We start from the raw sequence: 17,788 nt of genomic DNA, 5'->3' as shown, positions 1-17,788 counted from the left end.
GTGCTTCAACAGCCACGAGTGGTCTCTGTTTGCCAAGTCATACCATTTCAAACATGTCACTTCCAGCCCACACTATCCGCAGTCCAATGGGAAGGTTGAAAAAGGGGAGCGCATTGTGAAACAGCTTATCTGCAAAGCTGCGGATTCTGCTTCTGACATCTACCTCGCGCTACTTGCGTACAGGGCGACCCCACTGTCCACTGGCATGTCGCCGGCTCAACTCCGGATGAACAGGGACCTGCGGACGACACTTCCAGCCATACACTTGCCAAACCTGGATCACCTCCCGGTGCTGCAGAAGGTGCAGCAGCTCCGAAACCAGCAAAAGCAGGGCTATGATGCTCATGCCACCAATTTGCCCGTGTTATCCCCGGCAGACACTGTCAGGATCAAGATACCGGATGGTGGCTGGTCTGCTCCAGCTGTCGTTGTTCGTCAGGCTGCGCCCCGCTTGTATGCTGTACGTATGGCTGTTGGGTCTGTTGTGTGACGAAACAGACGGGCACTGCACAAAGTTGCCTGCCCGCAACCGCTTTCTTCTCCGTTTCCGTCCGTTGTTTTGCCACCTCCTGATACCTTTTACTACGAGGCCACCAGTTAGGCTTCCATCCCGCTTGTCAAGGCGCCGTCGTCCCCACCACCACCTCTCCGGCGGTCGACAAGGATCAGACGGAAGCCCCAGAGACTGGACTTATGAACATTTGTTTTGTTTGCTATGTTCTGTTTTCTCACATTAGACAGCTGTCTTCACAGGTAAATAAGTTCACATATGCCTCTGCTTGTAAATATGTTAATATATGCACCACATGTAAGTACGTTCCCATATACCAACAAAACATTAAAAAAGGGGGAGATGTCATGATATGCAGACATGCAGATAATGATATACAGGCAGGCACAGACAGGCAGCTAATGAACACAGAGAACAGGACATGACCAATGAGCAGGCAGGACACTCCGGGGTGGTATCTCACTATAAAAGGCACGAGGCACTCACACTCCGCCTCTTTCCACTGATGAACAGCTACAGAGTGAGTCAGGGTGTATTTACAGTATCACACCTCCAGCACGTGGCTAAGAGCTAGTCTGGTTCAGTCAGACAGAGTAACCACACTTAGGTTAGCAGAGAGTCTAACTCATAGAGAACTGTGCTAACTGTGCTACTGGTTCAATAAATCAGATTGAACTAACTTCAAGGTCTGGAGTATCTTTTGGTTAAAGCTGCATCCAATTGCAGCCTGTGTTATCCCAGAGTGCATAACATGACATTTTATAGAATTTACAGTGCTGAAGGAGGCCATTCGGCCCATCGAGTCTGCACCGGCTCTTGGAAAGAGCACCCTACCCAAATCTCCACCCTATCCCCATTACCCAGTAACCCCACCCAACACTAAGGGCAATTTTGGACACTAAGGACAATTTAGCATGGCCAATCCATCTAACCTGTACATCTTTGGACTGTGGGAGGAAACCGGAGCACCCGGAGGAAACCCACGCACACAGGGGGAGAACGTGCAGACTCCGGACAGACAGTGACCCAAGCCGGGAATCAAACCTGGGACCCTGGAGCTGTTAAGCAATTGTGCTAAACACAATGCTACCGTGCTGCCCACATGCTACCAGGAGACTGCTTAATCTAGGTACTTCAGTCCGTTCCGTGACGACCAGCGAATGTATCCCGGCACCATGGAGAAGATACAGGCTCCTCACCAGCTCAGGACCTCTGACAATTTCAGTGCCAACTGGCAGATATTCAAGCAAAAGTTTCTGCTGTACATCAAAGCTTCAGACCTCGTGGGTGCGCCTGATGCAAGGAAGATCGTGCTTCTCCTCTCAACAGCGGTGATCAAGCCATTGAACTTTTCAACTCCTTTTACTTCACCGAAGGTGGGATAATGGTGTTGAAGGCGGAGCCGTAGTCTAGTCTATGAACAGCAGTCTTACGTAGGTGTCCTTGTTGTCGAGGTATTCGAGTTTTGATTGCAGAGCCAGAGAGATAGTATCTGCTGTGGACCGGTTGCGGTGATAGGCGAATAGCAATAGATCGAGACCGTCTGGGAGGATGGCGTTGATCCGTCTCATGACTAGCCGCTCGAAGCATTTCATGATAACAGACATCATGGCCACCGGTCGGTGGCAGGCTACCTTGTTCTTCTTTGGTACTGGTATTATGGTGGTCTTCTTGAAGGAGGTGGGAACCTCAGAGCGGAGGAGTGAGGTGTTTAAGATATCTGCGAATACACTCAGCAGTTGGTCTGCGCAGGCTCTGAGTGCTCACCCAGGAACTCCGTCGGGGCCTGTCGCTTTCCATGGATTCACTTTCAAGAAGACAGTTCTTACTTCTGAATAGTGGGTCTGGGTGTTGTCATGATATGCAGACATGCAGACAGGCACAGACAGGCAGCTAATGAACACAGAGAACAGGACATGACCAATGAGCACTCAGGGATGGTATCTCACTATAAAAGGCACGAGGCACTCACACTCCACCTCTTTCCACTGATGAACATCTACAGAGTGAGTCAGGTTGTATATACAGTATCGCACCTCCAGCACGTGGCTACGAGCTAGTCTGGTCCAGTCAGACAGAGTAACCACACTTAGGTTAGCAGAGAGTCTAACTCATAGAGAACTGTGCTAACTGTGCTCCTGGTTCAATAAATCAGATTGAACTAACTTCAAGGTCTGGAGTATCTTTTGGTTAAAGCTGCATCCAGTTGCAGCCTGTGTTATCCCAGAGTACATAACATGACAGGCGTGACCAGGGCTGTTGGGGCGGGTGGCATTGATGCATTGGCTGACTGATCAAAGCGGGCATAGAACCTGTTCAGGTCATTGGTAGGGATGCTCCAGCCCCAGATATTCCGTCTGGCCTTGCTTTGTAGTCTGTGATCTTTTGTAGGCCCTGTGTAGCCGGTGTGGGTTAGTGTCGTTGGCCTGGGACTCTAGTTTGATGCTGTATTGTCTTTTTGCATCCCTGGTGGCTTTCCATACGTCGTAATGGATTTCTTATATATGTCAGGGTCGTCAGACTTGAACGCCTCCATCATGAACTTCAGCAGGAAGTGAACCCTTTGGTTGAGCCAGGGTTTCAGATTGGGGAACACCCGCATTGTCTTCTTTGGTACACAGTCCTCGACACACTTACTGTTGAAGTCTGTGATGGTGGTTGCGTACTCGTCCAGATTAGCTGCTGCGGCCTTGAATTTGGACCAGTCCACAGACTCCAAGCCGTCTCGGAGGATGTCCTCAGATGCCTCGGACCAGGGTTTTCTTGACTGGCTCAGCACGCTTGAGTTGCTGTTTGGAAGCCGGAAGTAGGAATATTAACTTGTGGTTGGATTTGCCAAAGTGTGGTCGGGGGATGGAGCGGTAGGCTCCTTTGATGCTTGTGTAGCAGTGATCCAGGATGTTTGCACCTCTGGTGGAGCAGGAGATATGTTGATAGAGTTTGGGAAGAACCTTCCTGAGGTTGGCCTGGTGTGATTTGTTTCTTGGTTGTTGATGGTGGAATGTAGTTCGTCAAGTGCTTTCTTCACTTCCGCCTGGGGTCAGATGTAGACTGCTGTGATTAGTACAGAGGTGAACTCACGTGGCAGGTAGAAAGGGCGACACTTCACGGTTAGGTATCCTAGGTCTGGGAAGCAGTGGCACACTAGGGACACCACGTCTGAGCACCAGGAGATGTTGATCAGGAGGCAAACAGCCCCGCCCTTCGACTTGCCTGAAGCCATCGTGCAGTCCATCCAGTGGATTGAAAAACCTTCGGGTTGGATGGCACAGTCACCAAACCAAATTTGGTTTGCTCTTACCACCTAACAGTTCTACCATTATAGAGCGACACAACAAAATCGAGGTACTCACTGTGAACAAACACCAAAACCAAGAAATTTTGGTCAAGGAGAAAGTTCTAACGAGAAACTATTCTTCAAGTGAGAAATGGGTACCTGCCACAATACTCGCAAAGATGGGGCCTAGTTCTTATATGGTGCTAACCAATTACGAGAGAGTTTGAAGGAGACACACAGATCAAATTCTCACTTCAATAAGTGAATTTGCAGAGTCAGTATCCCAAAAGCCAACATTCGACACTTAAGGTTTGGAAATTTGGAAATCCCTGAACCTATAGCTAAAGAAGAACCAATTTCATCAGATGATGTGCCTGAGCCAAGTAGTCAACAGATTACCGAGAGCCTGAAAACAACGGCTCCTGAACAACACATTCTGCCTAAACGGAACTGACGTCCATCTAAAAGACTCATACTTATGTTATTCTCTAAGTCTGAATAAAGATTGTAGACTTCCAGTTCACACAAATACTTTATTCAGTGGGTTTGTTCTGTTTCCAGAGCTTAACTAGATATAATACAGTCAAGAGGTATGACCAGTGAAGCTAAGGTAAACTGCCTATGCTGAACTGTCTCTGTGTGCTGCTGCTCACTAGCCCTGTGCTTCTGAAAGAGGCGGATCCTGCCTTGGGCTGGACCCTTTATATACTTCTCTAAAGCTGCCCTCTAGTGATGCTGTGGCTGTTACATCTGTGCTGCAGTCCCTGGTGGATGTGCAGATGTATGTACAGATGTACAGATCACTACACCCCCCCCCCTTTTATTTGACATGTTTTCTAGACTGGCCTCAAGAAAACTGTACAGAACAAGTGGTGCAAATCTGCAGACTGTGAAAATGATAAAAGTGATACAGAAACAATTAACTGTGTTATGCATCCATCGTGAGAAATGTCCAAACTCGTCTTGTGCGTGTGTTGCAGTGCCGTTACAAATCTAGCCGGTCGGGTGCCTTGCGGCTTCTGCTGGAGCGTCGTAACGGTGGTAGTAGGGATGATGGCTTGATGTCATCAAGAGTACTGTCTGGCGTTGTGTGGCGAGGAACGTCCTGTGGACAAATGGCCTCGGTCAAGTCCAGTATGGGAAATACTGGCGTTGTAGGTCGAATCTCTAATAGATCCTGGCGGTTACGGCGATAAAATACTCCCGCTGACGATTTGACAATGTAGGACCGCGGTGCCTCCTGCCTGATCACCGTGGCTAGCTCAGACCATCCACCTTCTGAGTCCCTGATTCTGACGATGTCACCTATTGTCAATGGCTTGAGTGGGATCGCATGTTGATCGTAGTATCGTTTTTGTTTGGAGCGGAGTACCCGCAATTTGTCGAGAACCAATGCGTTGCTGGGGTCTCGGAATTGCATTGCCGGTAGGGTTGTCCGGATGTCTCTGCCGAAGAGCATTTGCGCTGGCGACAGTCCTGAGCTCAATGGGGTTGCTCGGTACGATCACAGAGCTAGGTTGATGTCGGAACGTGACTCGGTTGCCTTGCTGATGAGTCGTTTAATGATGAGGACACCTTTTTCCCCTGCTCCATTTGATTGTGGGTAGCGATTCTGTGTCGCACCGTTGTCTGCCGTCGACTTTTTCCTGTGTTTGTGGTATTGATTCTGTATGTCATCGTTCGTGAAAGCTGTTTTGCTTGTTTGCTCTGGAGCAGATGTGAATTAATGAGATTCTTTATCATGCCATGGCATGTTTGTAGTCTTGCCATTATTTCACAGGGTGCTGTGGCATTGTCCTTCATGTGCAGAGTTGTACCATGTTGTACAGGTCGTTGTTTCATTGTTGTTGTTTCTGTCGTTTCTGTCTTTGTTGTTTTCGTTGTCGTTCATGTTGTTGTTTTTGTCGTTTCTGTCTTTGTTGTTTTCATTGGCGTTCTTATTGTTGTCGTTTTTGTTCTTTTTGTTGTGCTTGTTGATTCTGTTTTTGTTGTTTTCGCTTTTATTCTTGTTCTTTTTCTTGCCGTGCTTGTTGTTTCTGTTTTTGTCATTTTCGTCGCAGTTCTTGTTGTATTTCTTGTCGTGCTTGTTGTTCCTGGGATGCTTCTTGTTGCTTTGTGCTCTGTGGATGATTTGAGTCACTGTCACAGTTATTGGTGTCCGTGTCCTTTGTGGTATCTGCGACATTGAGCGTTTCTTCTTGAGAATTGTGAGAATGATCTGATGTTGCGTTGATGTTGGTGACATCAGTCATTTGTGGTGGATTCGATTCCTCTTCTTTGCTTACTTGGTACTCCGCTTTTGGAGTCATTTCAGGTTCATTTGAATCATGTGTGATCTCTTTGTGCTCCTCCTCTGGAGTCAAAATCTTCAAGATTTCTATTGACGTGGTCTCTCTGGACTCATCGTGCTCCTCTTCTGGAGTCAAAATCTTCAAGATTTCAATTGACGTGGTCTCTCTGGACTCATGAGTGGCCATCCTCGGATTATTGAGTGCTTCTGTGCAGACGAGCTGAGATATGTCAGTCTCGCTGTGATCCTGCCTATCCTGTATGGGAATTGTGATTTATTCGTCAGTTGTGAGGTAATGCATTTTGGAAGGTCTAATGCAGGTAGGGAATATACAGTGAATGGTAGAACCCTCAAGAGTATTGAAAGTCAAAGAGATCTAGGAGTACAGGTCCACAGGTCATTGAAAGGGGCAACACAGGTGGAGAAGGTAGTCAAGAAGGCATACGGCATGCTTGCCTTCATTGGCCGGGGCATTGAGTATAAGAATTGGCAAGTCATGTTGCAGCTGTATAGAACCTTAGTTAGGCCACACTTGGAGTATAGTGTTCAATTCTGGTCGCCACACTACCAGAAGGATGTGGAGGCTTTAGAGAGGGTGCAGAAGAGATTTACCAGAATGTTGCCTGGTATGGAGGGCATAAGCTATGAGGAGCGGTTGAATAAACTCGGTTTGTTCTCACTGGAACGAAGGAGGTTGAGGGGCGACCTGATAGAGGTACACAAAATTATGAGGGGCATAGACAGAGTGGATAGTCAGAGGCTTTTCCCCAGGGTAGAGGGGTCAATTACTAGGGGGCATAGGTTTAAGGTGAGAGGGGCAAGGTTTAGAGTAGATGTACGAGGCAAGTTTTTTACGCAGAGGGTAGTGGGTGCCTGGAACTCGCTGCCGGAGGAGGTAGTGGAAGCAGGGACGATAGTGACATTTAAGGGGCATCTTGACAAATACATGAATAGGATGGGAATAGAAGGATACGGACCCAGGAAGTGTAGAAGATTGTAGTTTAGTCGGGCAGTATGGTCGGCACGGGCTTGGAGGGCCGAAGGGCCTGTTCCTGTGCTGTATATTTCTTTGTTCTTTGTTTGTTCTTTTGTCTCACATACACTGGGTAGACATTCAGTGTCTTCTTGTTGGTTCAATGAGCTGGGTAGACTTTCATAGCCTTCTTCTGGTGGCTCAAATAAGCTTGATAGATCTTCATGGTCTTATTCATGCATGGCGTTCGCTATGGAGTGTTTGCTTGATTCCATTTTTGAGTCTGTCACCGAGCTGGCTGTGGAGGCTTGCGTCACTCTCTTTGTGGAGGCTTGTGTCGCTCTCTTTGCGGAGTCTTTCATCACTCGCTCTGTAGAGTCCTTCATCGCTCTCTCTGTGGAGTCCTTCATCGCTCTCTCTGTGGAGTCCGTCATCGCTCCCTTTGTGGAGTCGTGCAGTGTTCTCGCTGTAGAGTCGATCTGTGCTCTCTCAACAGAGTCATTCTGTGCTTGGGTATTGCTGTCATCCAATGTATCAACGATCTGCCATGGCACCATGGTATTGGATTCATCTACCATGAGAAGATTCGTGTTGAGCTTTTCAACCGTGTTGCTGCTGCTGTGATCAGGGTCTCCGAATAACTCAGCCATTTCTGAGTAGTATTGTGTGTATTGTTCGATAGACAAATCATCCCTTTTTGTTTCGGAGTTGTTATCGTTCTCTTTATGTTCAATGAAAAAATCATCTTCTTAGGTTTCAGATTTTTTACTGTGCTCTTCACTTTGGGTGTGCAGACTGCTTGTTCCAGGGTGTTGTGAAAGTTATTTTCAACTACTGGTGTAAATTCGGCATTGTTCTGTCTTTTGAGGCTGGAAAATTGGGTTTTGCCGCTTTAAATTACTTTTTGTTCATTTTCGTGCATTTCCCTTTTAAGTGGGCGTGGTCCTGGTCCTCTGACATCATGAGTAGGACTCGATTGTCCATGCGCACTCCGAGTTTCCTGTACTGTGCGCTCTTTTCGCAACTGCGCATGTGCGGCTCCTTTCTCACGATGGCTGCCGCTCAGAACCTCCGTCTTCCTCCGATTCAACCCTGCCTCTGCCTCGTGATGAGTTATAAATTTTTACCGATTTTGTTTTCTAAATGATGATTCTGTGTTTGTAGAGACTCAAAGTATTGATTTTGTTTTTGTTCATAAGCAAGGCATTTTTGTATAGCGATTTCTAGAGTTAGATACTTATTTTGTGAAAGTTCTCCCCTCAAATTTTTAGCAGATAGTCCAGAAATTAATTGATCCTTTAACATAGTGTCTCTGAAATTAGCATAATCACAGCCTTGTGGTATTAACTTGAGATTTGTAATAAAATCAGAGATGGGCCCTCCGTTTCTCTGACAAGAGTTAAATCTTTCCAGCATCTCACCAGACTGACTGTTACAGCGTTCATCAAATTTTTTGAGTATTACTTATACTTTGGTGTTGTCCTCACCTTCTAAGTAATTAAAGAAATTATAGATTTCTCTAGCTTCATGCCCTCCTGTTGAGAGTAGTAGTGCTATTTTTGTTGCATCAGAGGCAGTGTTTAAATCATTAGCTGTGATAAATATTTGGAACAGCTGCTCTTTTTTAAAATAAATTTAGCGTACCCAATTCATTTGATCTAATTAAGGGTCAAAATATTGTGTGGCCAATCCACCTACCCTGCACATCTTTGGGTTGTGGGTGCGAAACCTACGCAAACACAGGAGAGAATGTGCAAATTCCACATAGACAGTGACCCAGAGTCGGGATCGAACCTGGGACCTTGGCGCCGTGAGGCAGCAATGCTAACCACTGTGCCACCGTGCTGCCCTATTCACAGGCGACCGCACAGGCGACCGCACTTTGGAAAATCGGACCATACGACAATGCTCCTTCTCCCAGCATACAAGCAGAAACTTAAGTGGGAGAATCTGCTTAATAGCAAAGAAGCAGTCTTTTCCATTATGTAAATAAGAGGGTTTGGTGTTTGTTATAACCTGCCTGCTTACCACTGGCTGGGGGCTAATGGCAATCCCACAATTCTTTGTGAGTATGAGCTTCCCCAATGAGGGGGGGGGGGGGGGGGAGAAAACATTAGCAGTTTTCCTGCATAAATAAAGCTGGCCAGTTTGGAACCGGCTAGAGGAGAGTGAACAGCAAGGGGTTGCTGCTGCTGTTGTATATATATGTTATTGTAAATAAATGTTATTTCTTTCTATCCTTCAACTCGTGCTGGATTCTTCGTGACCCTCACAAAACTGGTGACGAGGGTTAAAGTGAATAGCTGCCTACACTGCTGAAGCCACCTCCATGGATTTTTGTTGGATACAGGTTGGAAGTTGTTTTCTATTACACCATGCCCCTGTACGGACGTTTGGATGTTTTTGATGCTGCGCTGGAAAGCTGGAACCAGTACGCACAACGGATGCGTTACTATTTCCGGGCAAACAACATCACCGAAAACGAGCGGCAGGTGGTCATATTGCTCACCGCCTGCGTTTGGGGTGATTAGGAGCCTTACGTACCCAGCTGCGCCGGTCACCAAAACATTTGATGAACTTGTGAACTTAGTGGGGCAACATTTTAACCCAACCCCATCCACGATAGTCCAGCGTTACTGGTTTAATACCGCTAAAAGGACCCCAGGAGAATCCCTTGCCGATTCTCTATCCAGGCTACACAGGATTGCGGAGTACTGTGACTATGATGAGACCTTGTCAGAATGTTACGCGACCGTTTGGTTTGCGGTATTAATAATGCGGCCACCCAGAGAAAGTTGTTAGCTGAACCAACATTGACTTTTCAGCAGGCCATTCAAATAGTATTGTCCCGAGAGAGCGTAGAACAGGGAGTGCAGGAGCTACAGGGAATGGAGGTGCATGCCTTGGGGCGCAACCCCTTCGTCCGAAAGCATCCCCCCGCACCCCTGCGGTACCTTAGGCGAGGCGACGCCCGGATTGATGCCAGTGGCCGTTGGACAGCCTTCTCCAGAACCAATGGATGAGGAGCCATGTCCGTGTCAGACTTGTGCCTTACGCCTTGCCCAAGAAGGTAGAAGGGGAGGTCACTCGTTTGGAGACTTTGGGTATTATCAGGCCCGTCCGTTTCGCTGACTGGGCAGCATCAATTGTACCTGTAATGAAGCCAGATGCCACAGTTCGCTTGTGCGGCGACTATAAACTTACAGTGAATACGGCTTCCCGGCTCGACCGATATCCAATGCCTCGCATAGAGGATCTCTACGCGAAGCTTGCAGGCGAACTCTTGTTCACAAAATTAGATATGAGTCATGCCTACCTACAGTTGGAGCTGGACCCTGCCTCCCGGCCATACGTAACAATTAATACACACCGGGCCTGTATGAATATACACGGTTGCCCTTTAGGGTATCCTCTGCCTGCGCTATTTTTCAACACGTCATGGAGGGCATTTTGAGAGGTCGCTGTCTACTTAGACGACGTTTTGATTACGGTGACGTCAGAGCAGGAACATTTGGAAAATTTGGAGGCTGTCCTTAGACGCTTTTCAGAGGCTGGGGTCCATTTACGTCGCACAAAGTGCGTCTTTTAGGTGAAGGAAGTAGTCTACATGGATTATCGGGTGGACCGCGAAGGTTTGCACCCCGTCGCAGAGAAGGTGCACGCAATTCAACAGGCCCCCTGACCCGACTGACACTTTGCCTCTTCGTTCTTTTCTCGGCCTCGTAAACTATTAAGGGAAGTTCTTCCCCAATCTGGCAACTACACTGCTAAAGAAGAATCACACCTGGGTTTTGGGTCAGCCACAAGAAACCGCTTTCCGGCGGGTAAAACAACAATTGTCGTTGTCTGGGCTACTAACCCATGTAGCGCACAAAGACTCACGAGAGACGAATAGAGATGAAGTCGATGAGGCTTTATTAAACGTGACTTGTTCCCCGCAGTTCAGTAGCTGACTGGCCTGCGGGGGAGAACTCCAGGTTCTTATACTCCGCCTTCAGGGCGGAGCTAGAGGTCAACAGCCAACCAGGACCCGGGATCTGTCAGCCAATGGCATCATGGCTTCACAGTCCCACATGACCCCTAATGCATACTACCACAACCCACAATGATCCTGGAAAGCCTTTGCTCATCACATGTGATGCATCCCCGTATGGTATTGGGGCCGTCCTGTCCCACAAGAAGGAGAACGGGGCCGAGCGGCCGATAGCTTTCGCCTCCCGCACATTGACTGCAGCGGAAAAAAAGTACGCGCAGATCGAGAAGGAGGGCCTGGCGGTGGTCTTTGCAGTGAAACGCTTCCACCAGTACGTGTATGGTCGCCACTTCACTATCGGGACTGATCATAAGCCTCTGCTGGGACTTTTCCGAGAGGATAAACCAATACCACCCATTGCTTCCGCACGGATCCAGCGCTGGGCTTTGTTGCTCGCTGCCTACGAGTATTCTCTGGAGCACGAACCAGGAACCCAGATAGCAAATGCCAACTGACTTTATCGACCCCCACGACCGGTGAGGTGGTTGTAACCCTACATTTTATGGGCACCTTGCCTGTCATGGCATCACAGATCCGTGAGTGGACCCAGACAGAGCCAGTCCTGTCAAAGGTTCGGCACATAGTCCTGTATGGTGGGCAGCATAGACAGCTCCCAGGCGAATTGCGGGCATTTTCCTCCAAGATGTCAGAATTTAGCGTGGAAGATGGTATTCTCATGTGGGGGACGCGTGTGATTGTCCTGGAAATAGGACAGGAGCTGACACTAAGAGACTTGCACAATGGGCATCCGGGCGTGACCAAGATGAAAATGTTGGCCCGGGGTTATGTTTGGTGGCCAGGCCTTGACACCGACATTGAGAAGGTGGCCCAAAACTGCTCCATTTGCCAGGAGCATCAGAAGCTTCCGCCGGCCGCGGCCCTACATCACTGCGAATGGCCAGGGCAGCCTTGGGCGCCTTGCATGCGGATTTCGCAGGCCCTTTTCAAGGATCCATGTTCCTTTTATTAATCGACACCCAGTCTAAATGGTTAGAGCTGCATAAGATGGTAGGCACAACGTCCTACGCAACAATCGAGAAGATGCATTTGTCTTTCAGTACGCATGGCCTCCCTGAGGTGCTGGTCACGGACAAAAGAACTCCGTTCACAAGTGAGGAGTTTGCGAGGTGCATGAAGATGAACGGCATACGCCATATCCGCACTGCCCCATACCACCCGTCTTCAAATGGGTTGGTAGAGCGTGCAGTGCAAACATTCAAACGAGGCCTAAAGAAGCAGTCTTCTGGGTCGATGGACACGAGACTGGCTCGTTTTTTGTTTTCATATAGGACCACACCACATGCAGTGACTGGGGTAGGTCCCGCGGAACTCCAAATGGGCCGGAGACTTCATACCCGCAAAAGTACGCCGCACACAAGAACAGCAGGGATATGTTTTTTCTCGGCATCAGCCAATTCGGCAGTTTGCGCCCGGTGACCGAGTGTTCGTTCGGAATTTTGCTGGTGGTGCCCAGTGGGTCCCTGGCATAATCTTTTGCAAAACAGACCCTATCTCTTACCAGGTGCAAGCCAGGATCGTCTCCAGCGCAAGCATGTAGACCACGTTCGGTCCAGACGACCATCCCTTCCAAAGATTCCCCGCCCCCGGAGCTCATTTCTACAGCCACAGAGACCAGACACAGCGGAAAGTATTCCTCACAATCTGGCTTTGGTGCCGCACTCGAAGCCTGCGCAGGTCGTTGTTGAACCGCGTGGAGCTAGAGACGCCGAGATGACGGAGGCAGCGGATGAGTTGGAGACATAGGACACCTCAGAGGGGGGATCCTCGGGCCCACGGGCCGTGGATGTACAACCGTTACGCCGTTCATCACGGAAGCGCCATTCTCCGTCTCGTTACACGCCGCCTGATCCAGCGCCTCGTGCAAATGGTGTCCGGCCTGCGGCAAAACGAGTCTGACGCCCTCCTTCGCCAGGGTCTTTGGTGGATTCCTTGGACTTTGGGGGGGAGGGATGTTATAATCTGCCTGCTTACCACTGGCTGGGGACTAATGGCAATCCCACAATACTTTGGGCGTATGAGCCTCCCCAATGAGGGGGGGGCGGAGAAATCATTAGCAGATTCCCTGCATAAATAAAGCTGACCAGTTTGGAACCGGCTAGAGGAGAGTGAGCAGCAAGGAGTTCCCCATTGAGGCCCCTGATCTACCTGGATGGGTGTTAGGTAGCGGGGTGTTTCTCAGTGCTCGAGTGAGCAGCAAGGAGTTCCCCACTGAGGCCACTGATCTACCTGGATGGGTGTTAGGTAGCGGGGTGTTTCTCAGTGCTCGAGTGAGCAGCAAGGAGTTGCTGCTGCTGCTGTTGTATATATATGTTATTGTAAATAAATGTTATTTCTTTCTATCTTTCAACTCGTGCTGGATTCTTCGTGGCCCTCACAGTGTTGGAAGACTGGCCTTGGTGAGATTATTACATTGGCAATGAGGAGTAAACAAGTTTTTTTTCTCCAAGCAAACTTCATTTTTGAGAACAAGCGACTTCTCCATTAAGGAAATAAAAAGCCTCTCTTCGCTAAGCGGAGAAGACTTGGCCCAATGCACACAGCATGTGTGTCACTTCTTCTGGGCTAATTATATTGAATGGGATGAAAAACAGCAAGTGGTTTGATTGACAGCATGCGGGGCCCGGATATTCAGTGTGATAAAATGTCTGACCTATCCAGATGCCACTGACTCAAAGACTTTTAGCTAGTTAGTAGATTTGATTACAAACCATAATGATTTGATGGAGAGATACCACTTTAACACAGTAAGCAGAAGGCCTGTCACAGGGACATGATCTACGTGAATGGGGACAGAATCCCGTAATGTGAGATTAGTCGGGTGTTTGCCAGTGCTCGGAGCGCTTAGAAACATCCCGCTACCTAACACCCATCCAGGTAGATCAGGGGCCTCAGTGGGGAACTCCTCGCTGCTCGATCGAGCACTGAGAAACATCCCGCTACCTAACACCCATCCAGGTAGATCAGGGGCCTCAGTGGGGAACTCTACAACAAGCCTACACTTTGCCCCGTTTTCTGTACTGAGTAGCACGGCTCGCCAGAACTCCTCAGTACAGTGAGAGATCAGGATGCCATTTTTAAATGGTGTCCCGATCTCTTGAACCCCCAATGCGACCCCGGAGCCCCTCTAAGCCCCAACTCACTATAAGGAGGTCCTCCAGCTCCCTGAACCCTCCAAGACCCACACAGAACACACCCTGGGCCGATCACCGCCGTGCAAAAATGCCAGCTTGGCAGTGCCAGCCTGGCACCCTGGCAGTGCCCCTGACAACTGGCACTGTCAGCTTGGCACCTTGTCAATGCCAGGCTAGCACCTAGGTGGCAGTGCCAAGGTGCCAGTGAGCAGTATCAGGGTGATCAGGTGGCACTAGCAGTGCCAGGGTACCACCCTGGTCAGAGGTCATGCAGCTGGAGGCCTCCAAACCCCTGGGAGACTCTCATGAGTACCATTTTGTCTGGCCCATGTTTGTGGAGACCAGTAGACCAGTACTGAATGGCACTCGCCCGAGCTCTCCAAGGTGAGGGAGTTAGATCCCACGCCTTGGTTAGATCTCATGAATGCATATTAGAGGGAGACTGGCTGCTTCACTCTAATGTACAGATTTGCCAGAAAGTGATCCTGCCCACAATGGGCAGGATTCACATCGTGACATCTCGCAAGATCCCTTTAGATCTTGCGAGGTGAGAGGTAGCACAGTGGTGCAGTGGTTAGCACTGCTGCCTCATAGCGCCGAGGTTCCAGGTTCTATCCCGGCTCTGGGTCACTGTCCGTGTGGAGTTTGCACATTCTCCCCGTGTTTGCGTGGTTTTCGCCCCCACAACCCAAAGATGTGCAGGGTAGGTGGATTAGTCTAAATTGCCCCTTAATTGGAAAAAAAATGAATTGGGTACTCTAAACATATTTTTTTTAATTCTCACGAGGTGTGGCGAGCTGTGTAGATCCCGAAAGTTCGATCTCCCGGCATTTACTGGTCGCAGTGCGCCGCACCGCACTGCTTTGTGGGAGAATCCAACCTGGATTTTAAAAAAGTTATCGAACTAGCCCGATCACTGGGACATGCAGAAAAAGGGGCTCAAGAGCTACAAGCGACATCAGACAGAAATATCCTCCAGTTGATGGGAGGGGCCTTGTGCAATATTGACCATTCCTCAACTGAGGTTGCTTGTGTAAGTAAGATGTCAGGTCGTCCATTACAATATCAGAGATCAACTCGCATCACCCGGCAGTCAAGGCAATTCAATGATTGCCCCAAGAATAGTAGGGAACATGTCCCGGATGTTAGCAGATGCCAGATGCTGGAATATTGCAAGCACTGCCAAACGGGCACAGTCAAGACAAAGTTATATGAATAGAAAAAACGTGTGCTATTCAGGGAAGTGGTCAAGCCCGCACCACGCAGATGTACCCATTTCCAGAAATAGGGACAATGTTACTAAACTGAATCATTATTACCAAGGTCGTCTCAATAATGGTGAAACCACTGGTAAATTGTCTTCCATTGAAAATGGAGGTGGACACAGGAGCTGCAATCTCCATTATTGGGGTGCAGGTGTATGATCACCTCCAAACTAATATTCAACTCGTGACCTTCTAAGACACAAAGGCCAGACTAGCCACCTATATGGGGGAACCATTATGAATAAAGAGCACCACAGTGACCACCAGTGACTTACAGGCAGTAATCAGTCTGACTCCCAATTATTCTTGTGTGGGAGAAAGGACCAAGCCTAATCATTTGGAGACTTGGGCGGAGAGATGGCAGATGGATTTTATTCAGACAAATGTGAGGTAATGCATTTTGGAACGTCTAATCTGGTAGGGAATATACAGTGAATGGAAGAACCCTCAAGAGTTTTGACAGAGATCTAGGTGTACAGGTCCACAGGTCATTGAAAGGGGCAACACAGGTGGAGAAGGTAGTCAAGAAGGCATACGGCATGCTTGCCTTCATTGGCCGGGGCATTGAGTATAAAAATTGGCAAGTCATGTTGCAGCTGTATAGAACCTTAGTTAGGCCACACTTGGAGTATAGTGTTCAATTCTGGTCGCCACACTACCAGAAGGATGTGGAGGCTTTAGAGAGGGTGCAGAAGAGATTTACCAGGATGTTGCCTGATATGGAGGGCATTAGCTATGAGGAGCGGTTGAATAAACTTGGTTTGTTCTCACTGGAACGACGGAGGTTGAGGGGCGACCTGATAGAGGTCTACAAAATTATGAGGGGCATAGACAGAGTGCATATTCAGAGGCTTTTACCCAGGGTAGAGGGGTCAGTTACTAGGGGGCATAGGTTTAACATGCGAGGGGCAAGGTTTAGAGGAGATGTACGAGGCAAGTTTTTTATACAGAGGGTAGTAGGTGCCTGGAACTCGCTGCCGGAGGAGGTGGTGGTAGCAGGGACGATAGTGACGTTTAAGGGGCATCTTGACAAATACATGAATAGGATGGGAATAGAGGGATACGGTCCCCGGAAGTGCAGAAGATTTTAGACGGGCAGCATGGTCGGCACAGGCTTGGAGGGCCGAAGAGCCTGTTCCTGCGCTGTACTTTTCTTTGTTCTTTGTTCTTTGTAATGGGGAGAGATTGGCACCAGCGGATCAGACTGCTTCCCAGGAAGGACTTGGGAAAATAAGAGGAGTCAAAGCCAAGATTTATGTCGACCCAAATGTTGCGCCTATATATTTTAAATCGAGTCCGGTTCCATGTTCCCAATTGGAAAAGGTGGAGACCAAATAAGGGCACCGTGAAAATCAATGCATAATAAGGCCCATACAATTCATAGAATGCACTGCGCCTGTCGTCCCTGTCCTTAAGCTAAACAAATCGGTCTGCCTCTGTTGAGATTATAAATTAACGATCAATCGACTTTCCAAGCTAGTTAGATACCCCATGCCTCGAATGGAAGACCTCTACGGCAGGTTAGCAGGTGTCTAGACGCTCACAAAGTTGGATATGAGCCACGCCTATCTTCAACATGAATTAGACGAACCTTCCCAATCAACACGCATAAGGACCTATATGAGTACACTCGTTTGCCCTTCTGGGTCTTATCAGCGGGTGCCATATTCAAACAGATCATGGAGAACATACTCCATGGGTTACCCAAAGTGGCAGTGTTCTTAGATTATATCCAGGTTATGAGGACTTCAGAATGAGAGTACCTAGCGAACCTAGAAGAGGTCTTGTGGAAATTCTCGAGATCTGGGGTACACCTGAAGAGGGAAAATTTGTTTTTCAACCAAATAAAGTGACCTACTTGGGCTATCGGGTGGATAAAAAAGTTTACACCTGGATAAAAAAAGAGGACAAGGTGAAGGCCATCAGGGAAGCACCAACTCCAAGAAACACCACAGAGTTAAAATTCTTCCTGGGGTTAGTAAATTATTATGGGAAATTTAACTCGAACTTGGCCTCCTTGTTGACCCCCTTGCATATCCTACTGCGGAAGTACCAAAGATAGTCTTGGGAGGCACCACAGGTAGAGGTTTTCAAGAAAGCTAAACAACAACTGCTGTCATCTAATTTATTGGCCCAATTTTGACCCTCAGAAGGAACTCATTTTGACATGTGATGCTTCCGCTAATGGAGTTGGGGCCATGCTTTCACATTGCTGGAAAGGCAGAACGAAAAACCGATCACATATACATCCAGGAACCTTTCAGATGCCGAGTGGAGATATTCTCAA

Source organism: Scyliorhinus torazame, chromosome 2 (genome assembly GCF_047496885.1).
Source record: "Scyliorhinus torazame isolate Kashiwa2021f chromosome 2, sScyTor2.1, whole genome shotgun sequence".
In the NCBI taxonomy this organism is placed as follows: domain Eukaryota; kingdom Metazoa; phylum Chordata; class Chondrichthyes; order Carcharhiniformes; family Scyliorhinidae; genus Scyliorhinus; species Scyliorhinus torazame.
The sequence above is the reverse complement of the archived record's forward strand: the minus strand, read 5'-3'. Positions refer to the sequence as shown.